We start from the raw sequence: 9,755 nt of genomic DNA, 5'->3' as shown, positions 1-9,755 counted from the left end.
ATTTCTGCTCGGCACATTGAGGGATTTACATAAGATGGCACTTGCCTCCTGGATGTTTATTTCCCCCCATATAATGGAGCATGTTGGCAGGATTGTTAGGGCTGCAGAATTGGCGTGCTGACATAAGGGGGTGGGGAGGATCGGTTTAGGTGCTCTGCTCTGTAGGCAATACCTGTGTGGTTCAGATAACGGTCAAGTGCTCCAGCATTTGCTGCAAGCCTGAATTGGTTCTGATCCATGGCTCTCTAGAGATAGACGACAGACAGCTGCTGCGCACCAGCTCCCAAATGAAGGGACTTGGACAGTGTTCCAAATTAGAAAACAACAGCAGGCGCTTTGCCATGACCTCGAACACATAACTCTACTAAACAAACTCAGTGGTTTCCAGTAATGAAAATGCACTGCAGTTTGGGCGAATAAAAAAAGTTCTTTCTTTCTTTCTTTCTTTCTTTCTTTCTTTCTTTCTTTCTTTCTTTCTTTCTTTCTTTCTGCTTAAAATGAGGCATTGTTTTTTATTATATTAAGACAAAAATCAAGTAATTTGTTTTTTTTTATTTTTTATAAATCTAATCAAACTTAAATTATACAGAAAACTGTTTGACAAAATCTAATTTTTGATTTAATATAAAATGTAATATGTGGCCCTGGACCACAAAACCAGTCATAAGGGTAATTTTTTTTAAATTGAGATTTATACATCATCTGGAAGCTTTCCATTGATGTATGGTTTGTTAGAATAGGACAATATTTGGCCGAGATACAACTATTTGAAAATCTGGAATCTGAGTGCAAAAAAAAAAAAATCTAAATATGCATTTAAAGTTGTCCAAATGAAATCCTTAGCAATGCATTTTATTAATCAAAAATTAAGTTTTAATATATTTACAGTAGGAAATTTACAAAATATCTACATGAAACATGATCTTTACTTAATATCCTAATGATTTTTGGCATAAAAGAAAAATCTATAATTTTGACCCATACAATGTATTTTTGGCTATTGCTTCAAATATACCCCAGCGACTTAAGACTGGTTTTGTACTCCAGGGTCACATATGTTGACAAAACCAATATACTCTATATATATTTATATTAATATTTTATATTTATTGCACATAAACACACACACATTTAAATTACATTTATAATTTTGGTGTGAGAATGAGATACAGTATTATTTATTACATCTTTTAATTCTAGACTCTTTTAGCTGACAGTGAATATGCAGCTCCTTATATTTTCAGCCTTTAGGTAATCAGTTTGCATTCACTTAATCATTGTAATTACCAGTTTGATTGAGAAAGAGAGGTGCATTAGCGTGAATCATTTGGTGAATTATGCGTTTAGAGCTTTGCGTCTGGTTCTGCCCTCTCATGTTCTAGGTCTCTTATAAATTTGAATTATTCAAGGCATAAAATGTGACTCAGTGAATCGGAACAGGAACAGACAAATTCTGCTAACAAGACAGCACTTTATAGTGTTCACAGTTCTTTATTACACCCACTCACTCACTAACAGAAGACAGACATTGGAATGATTGTGCCTTGAAGTCTGGCTGATCAGCAATCTTGTAAAACCCCAAGATGCTGAAGACAGGCAATTTTGGGCTGCAGGCTCAATAGCTTTCTCATTTTGTGTCTCTCAGTAGCATCTGATCTGTATTTGGATTTGGATTAAAGATAAAGTATGTACTGTACAGTATTATTGATTTTAAGTGGTTATACTTATTGGTTTTAAGTGATGTAAACAGTTTTTAGGTTTTTAGATATTTATGCATTTTGTGTATAATAATTATGTAAAAATTGCTATTATGAAATAATAAAAAAAGATAAAACTGCATTGCCATCACGGTACCAGAATCAAAGCACCAGAAGTTGTTGCATAAATCTAGAAAAATTGCCATGGCCCTAATTAAATCCACATCTCGTGAACGCTGGAAATTAAAATTCTGTCATATCTCAAAAGCGCTTCATTTACAGTGTTGACAACTCGCTCAAGTGTTCTGCCTTGAGGGTTCATTTCCGTCCTCAGTCTAAATCCTCGTGCCAGTCACGTCTGCCTCTGGGCTTTGAGTGTGTCTCAGTCTGGCCACTTCATCATACAAACACACAAGCAGGCTAATCTCTGAGCGCTCCAAATAATATCATCCTCATAAGCCAATGACAAGTCTTCTCACAGCGTGAAGAAACTGCTCTGACAGGGCCAAACAATAAACAGGGACAGACAAAAAGCATTAGGAAAGCAGTTTTGAAAGTTTGTAAAGAAAGATTTGAACTGAATTATGTATTGTATGCATTTTTTTCAAATCATAATATTCCTTGTGATTAAAAGTCTCTGTAAATTTATTTAACAAGATGTTAATTGATGGACTGGAGTACTGGAGTGGTGTGGATTATTGTGATCTCTCATTCTGACGGCACCCATTCACTGCAGAAGATCCATTGTTGAGCAAGCGACATAATGCTGTGTTTATTTTTTTCTGTTCTGTTGAGGTTAAGATATAATCTAATTCTTGGATGGCCTGAGGTTTGAGTACATTTTAATACAGTGAAATCATTTTAATACAGTGTTCGTAACGCAGTTTACTCCTGCAGTCTGACATGTTTTTTTTTTGCATCGGGAATTGATTGGATCAAACATTAAGAGCTTGATGTCAGCGGCATGGAAATTTGTTTCAGAGGTGGAGTAAGTTGTACATATTTTTATATCAGACAATATTGGAATATTTTGCACTGATAAATCATATATAATGTATTAAGAAAGAAAATCAGTCCAGTTTTGATTTCATGTTGACTTTCAACAGCTTTTTTCTGGTGAGTTGGTAATGTGTCAGTTGATGCCACATTGTTACTCCAAAATAGACCCAGATTTGCTAACTTTTGCACTTCATTATTCAAAAGGAGAATGAAGGCACAGACTGTACGTCTGAATCCAGACCCACGCCAGCAGCTGGGGGTTACACCCATTCATATGGCCTCTGGAGATAAACTCAATTCAGTGGGTGCTGAAGGACTGTGCAATGGGGTTAAATTAATCTCTTTGAGCGACTGCGGCCTAAAGGTAAGAATGTATATTTGAATGTTAGAAATAATATTTCAGTTTACAGTGAGCAGTGTTTCAGAATGATGAAACATTGCGGGTCTTAAAGTCTTAAAAAGTGAAAGTGACCCATACTCAAAATTCGTGCTCTGCATTTAACCCATCCAAAGTGCACACACACAGCAGTGAACAAACACACACCCAGAGCAGTGGGCAGCCATTTATGCTGCGGCACCCAGGGAGCAGTTGGGGGTTCGGTGCCTTGCTCAAGGACACCTCAGTCATGGTATTGCCGGCCCAAGACTTGAACCCACAACCTTAGGGTTATGAGTCAAACTCTCTAACCACTAGGCCATGATTTCCCCACAAAGTGTAGAGCTCTGTTTGGAGAATGCGGGCAAGTCTTACTTTACCCTTACCCAAATTTGGCCCAAACTGAGCCGAATGTCTTAAATTCATACAATCATGGCATTAAAGGTTGCATACACTTCATCAGTATTTTTGTCTTGTTTTCCAGTTCTAATATCTAAACATCCTTATATCAAGATTTATTTACTTGAGATGGAAAGTGTTTTTTTTCTGTAAATTGAACAAAATTAAGTGAGTTTATGATTGAAATAAAAACAAACATCTGCCAATTAGGGTATGCAAGTGAATTAAATTCATTTTTCTGAGCTCATTAGAAGATATTGTTCTTGATGTAATCATAAACTCACTTCATTGTGAACAGTTTTTCAGAAAAAAAAGACTTATGTCATTTAATCTTGTCATTGTTTTTCTCAGGTAAATGCATTTTTTATTTAAGAATCTTTAGACTTTTTATAACCCCCAGGTATAGCATACATGAAATTGCCTCGTAGAAGATCTATTCAGGTGGAGCTGGGGAAGGTGGAGGGCTTCTGAAGCACGCTGCAACTGCTACAGCAAGCACTAGCCAAGTATTTGAATGTAGAGCAGCAAGCTCATTGGCTGCTGAAAGAAACCAATCACCATGCGCCATGTGAATAATGATGTCATTATATCAGATTGAGTTAGAACCTATCAGTCTGCGCCATCTAGAGTTTCATGACAGAACATTCTAATTAACATACAGTATTTAAAGAGGTCATGAGCTACCTTTTTTATTAAATTGTACAGTTCACTGAGGTCCACGTTTAATGTTATCAAGACTTTTAAATAAAAAAAAAAAAAATCATAATTTAGAAGTAATAGGCTATTTTCTGTCCTGTTTTGACCCCCCTCATCTGAACGCTCTGTTTGAATAGGCCTGACGGACTGTAGACTCGGAAGTAAACACCCGCTGCTATGATTGGCTGATAGTTGTGGATGTTTGACAGCCTGCGTCCTTCAGGTTAAAAATGCATAAATACTCAGTACATATCAAACAATCTATAATAACAGACAAAGCAATAGTGTTACCATAATAAAAATAGTTACTCACACTTGTGTGGTGCGACATCGTATCCAATATAGTCGGCACAGCATTGTCTTTTAGTTTCAATCTTTCTGAAAATACTGCTTTGAATTGTGCCTTGTTTGTAAATGAATCCATTGTAAAATGAAATGAACACAGGACCAAGTTCTTACTGACATAATCTGGTGCTGACTGGCTTCAATATAAGCTGATTTTAAACTAATGAGAAAGTTCTGAGTTCTGAAACTTACAGAATATTTCCATATCATAATGACCTTTTATATATCAAAAGGAATTTTGATTTCTCAGTTCGTGACCCCTTTAATTGTATTAAAGTAGATATTTTACCAGGCCTGATTACTTAGTTTGAAGGATGAAATAGACTTATGATGGCTCAAAACAGTCTGCTTGCATGGGCAAAAATAGTTAAACTTTGCACTTGATCTTAGCAACTACGATGGAAATAGAAGAATTAATGGAGAGCTTTTCCTCTTTGATAAACTTTTGCGCTGCAAATTACTGTAGCAAATGTTCTTTAATCTACTGTCACTGAATGCTAAATACATGCGTGAGAAGTGAGGCTTCAAGAAGAAACCAATTTCCAATTACATAGCAAGTTCCAGATAAAGATTTCCCTGTTAAGCAATGCTTACACAACATCAGATAGACTGCACTCAGTTTCTAAAAGTGTGCAAAAATATGGATATTCTCTGATCTGGAAATTCATATAGTTGCTATTAATTTTTCTGCCCTGCTGCAGCACGCTCATTACACTCATAAATAGTGTAAATCTCATTTAAAGCATGACTGCTGTAGGTGCATCTATCCATGCATATAATTCTCAGACATACTCAGAGGAACAGTGTCGGCCCACATCTCCCTGTCTGGCACCGTGTGGAAAATGTGTATGCGAGCTCTGCTTAAGTAGGAGCAAACAGAGACCGCATTTACATTTCAATCTGGCAGCGAGACATAGCAAGTTTGTACAATCTCTCGCTCTCCTTTTCTACAGGGTTCAAGATAATTATAGATTGATTCAATGCTTCCTGCCTTCGACAAAAATCCAAGCTTTTCAGCAACTCTGCTGCTCCCAGAACCAAAAGGTAATCTAGGAATGAGGTTCATGGCCGATTGGATATCGCTTTAATGCACAAATAAGGAGCAAAGCAGCAAATGCCAGAAATAATGAAGCTTTAAATAAGACCATTATTTTTATTATTAAATTACTAAATTATTACAGTTATACACCAGTTTAATTACTAGAATATTTTAAAATAAATAAATTGTTGATTAGATGTTACAAAAAGTGACTTTGGATGTCATTGCTGTATATTGTTTGTTTTATTTTTTACGTTATGTACTGTGCACATGTGGAAAACATATTTTGCTGTTGCATCACATATTTTTTCTAATTCTGTGTTCTGGTCATTTTGACCTGGCGTGAGTAATGCTTTTTTTTTTTACCCAAAACGTGAGGTGCATAAGTACATAAATACAAAACCTATGCTTATCGAAAGAAAACAAGATGACAAAAAATATAATCCAAGACTTGGTGATAATTTTACAAAATGACAGATTTACAAGCATTTTTAAGTGGCAGTCATTTTTGATTGGGAACATCAAATTAGATAAAGCACGGCAATCACAGATCTTTAAGTAGTTTGGCCTGTAAAATGTCTGCTATTACAGTTTGTTGCATTACATTGTTTACAAAGAAAAACTAAAAAGTTCAGCATCAAACTGCATTTCTGTTTGGAATGAAATGCGCTCAAATCTTTGTTGTTTGAAATGGAGCAGAAAATCAGGCTGTCAATAAAAAGCCTCTTACTGAGGGAAGTATTGAGTGTTGATTCCTGAGCTTTTGTGTCAAAATAAACCCTTTGGTTCTCGAGATGCCTTTGGAATTGACTTTCTGGGTCGACAGCACTTATGTACTTAAAAACTGCAATTACAAGGGAGAAAAGGGGCAGGATCAGGCTTTGTTACATTATCTGACAGAGACAATTTTCCATTGTGCACACCTGTAATACAGGCCACATGATAGAGCTGTTCAGCCCACACGATGAATAGACTAAAGGTGAGAGAAGAGAGGGATCAACACATGGATAGGAAATAAAATAAGTCACATTTTCCTGCAGCCCAAGCAAAAAGGAACAATGCATTGTTTGGCCATTCTAGCATTGGTCTATTCCTTACACAAAGCTATCGCATGTCTTCATATTACATATATATAGTGTATGAGTTGTATAGATGACTTTCATAATGCTTTTGTGTGTGTTTGTGAAAGCTGTAATCTTTTCATTGTGATTAAATGAAAAAAAAAACAGTATATTTTCTTGAAATTTTCTCCTTTTGTGTTCCACAGAAGAAAGTCATGACGACATGAGGTTTGGTAAATGATGAGCTATTCCTTTAAGTTCATTGATTCAGCAACAGAGAGCATCCCATTGTATCTCTCAGCTTGACACAATCAGAGCGATCGCCTCTATGATCGAAGAATCCCTCATATAAATAACAATCTCTGTTTATGTGGAGGAGGTGCTATATTGCGAACACTAAGCAGTATTGGGACACTCTAAGAGGGAAAACTATAAGTGTAGTTTCTGTTAGTAGAAGCGGACTGATTCTGATTCAGGGTGTGCTAGACTGAAGAATGTCATTCCTTTTATGAGTGAAATGTAACATATTGCAGTTTTGTTGGTTCTAAATTTAGAATAAAAAGCCATAAAGAAATGAATTCTGTTTGTTGAAATCAGTGTACTGTAGTATTGAATGTAGTATTGCAGTATTGACCCTATTTACTTAATTAATACACAGTTATAGTCTCAAAAAGTAACATAACAACATTGATATACATACAAATTATTCTTGAGCAGCAAATTAGCATATCAGAATGATTTCTGAATGATCACTGAATACAGCAATGATGCTGAAAATTAAGCTTTGCATCAGAAATAAATAACATTTTAAAATATTTTCAAATAGAAAACAGTTATTTTAACTTGTAATGATATTTTAGAATATTAGAGTTTTTACTGTATTTTTGATCAAATAAATGCAGCCTGGTGAGCATAAGAGACTTCTTTTAAAAACATTAAATAGATAGACAGACAGAGATTGATAGATAGATAGATGGATAGATACAGTAGATAGACATTAACTAAATTCTACGCACTCCGCATCTTTTCGTTTTTTACAAATAAACTGAACACAGGATCCATTCATGATGTTTGCTGTTTGTGATTCTAGCAAATGCCTTAGTTTGTCTAAGTTTCTGATATTTCACATATGACCACCATCGTAACTAGCTAACATTGTTGTCCATAATGGTATCCATGCTTTTCATCTATATTTAACACAGTCCTTAGGCTACAAGAATCGTTTAAATCTTTAATGAATCAAGCACATTATCCATTATTTTTAGTTCACAGTTTCCTTTCACACAATTTCTTCTCTCCTTTCCCTCTAAGACTCTGTACTAGCCAAGTTCCTTGGGGCTTGTTTTTGTCTGGCATTAAAACAGCCATGCTGAGACCTTCCGACAGCTTCCAGATTAGAAAATGAAAGACCGTGAGCAACGCGGATTCCGTTGCCAGGGAACTGTAAATCAACTTGTCATTGGCTGAGTGGAGACGATTCGAAGGTTTGCTGACCACTTGTTGTTCAGCAGGATCTTTGTGGTCATATTTTTCTGGTGGACATAGAATGTCCGGTTTTCAAGGCCTGATTGGAAATAACAGCAAAGAGATCTAATAGCTTCTATAGAACATCTAATTAAAGGCTTTTGCCAAGCACCTACGATCTGTATTCAAATAGATTTACTGCACTTTTTAGGTCAGGGGTGCTGAGTGCTGCACCTGCAGAACTATTTTCCCGAAGTTCCAACTCAAGCACACCTGAACCAGCTAATTTAGGTCAAGTATACTATAAAAATTGCAAACAGATGTGTCGGAGAAGTTTAAATTAATCAATTCCTCCAATATAGAGTACTGCAGTGATGACATATTTTTGTAAATTAGCATCACCATGGTTCCCTGAACAAAATCCCAAATCCCAACACTCGAGGACCAGTGGTATTTTTCTATAAAGCTATCGTATGACTAGGAAGATTTGAAAATTGTTCATGAGTTGTATGGACCACTTTTGCAATGCTTTTATGATGGCTTTTTGGCATTTTTCATGCATAAATCAGCTTCCACTTTCATTGTATGAAAAAGAGCAGGAAGAAAATATATAATCTGAATAAAATTAGTGTAAGTGATAACAAAAATGCATTTTTTTTTTTTGGTTGAACTGTTACTTCATTCTATATCACAGTATGTTTTGCTGTTTCTTAAAGGAATTTGTCTCTTTTGCATGCAGTGATGAAGCAGTCAAATTATTGTTACATTTATCATGTTGGATATGAAAATGACTCTCCAGCTGCGCTAGATTCTGACTGAAGCGCAGACTGCAGGAATGGAAATGATCTGTGGTAGTGGGTGTTACAGGAGGGATGTGACAAGTAAATTGGTGTCTAAATTGCAGCACTGTGTCATTTTAAAAACCTCAGTTTATGGAAATCAGCCCTATTCCCACACACAGGTTTTATCTTTTTGTCAAGCACAGAGAACAGTGTTAGAGGTGCCGAATGGAGGAAACTGGCTGTTAATTAAAGTCTGTCACAGACGATCTCACACACCAAACTGTCACACCAAGTTTGTCCCAGCAAACACGTCCAGTAGGAGTTTCACTTCCTCCTGTCTTTATGTAAAGTTGTTAAGGATTTACATGCTGTTCATCTCTGAGAGGCTGTAAATAATACAGACTATTAGAGTCAATTTTACAAGAAAATTCTAATACTTGATTTGATATGTGATACTAATACTTTGTTTTTACATATTTCCAAACTCTTGAACTAAGAACCGAAAGATGAAATTAATGTATACGTATATGCAGTGGCATTAGTTGATTAGGTTTAATCCAGTGTGAATCAACAAAACAAACACAAACTCCATTCAGACAGTCATAGTGTCACTTTTAGCTAATTAAAAAAAAATCATATTAAATCTGTCATTGACCGTATAAGCATAACTATGAATCTAAACCCAACTGGCACACATCTCCGCTAATCAGTTGAATGGACTGCTTTCAAGGATTATAATGTAGATGGGTCAGTGTCCAAAAGAGCCATTTAATCTTTTATTCATTGACACCCTCAATTAATCATTATGCGATGCCACATTGTCAAGACTGTGTAACAGGCTTTCCAGGGCCCTTCTGAACATCATTTAGCTCAGAAGACTTAATGGTGTTCTTAGTT

This window comes from Cyprinus carpio, chromosome B23 (genome assembly GCF_018340385.1).
Source record: "Cyprinus carpio isolate SPL01 chromosome B23, ASM1834038v1, whole genome shotgun sequence".
NCBI lineage: Eukaryota > Metazoa > Chordata > Actinopteri > Cypriniformes > Cyprinidae > Cyprinus > Cyprinus carpio.
This window is presented reverse-complemented; position numbering follows the sequence as displayed.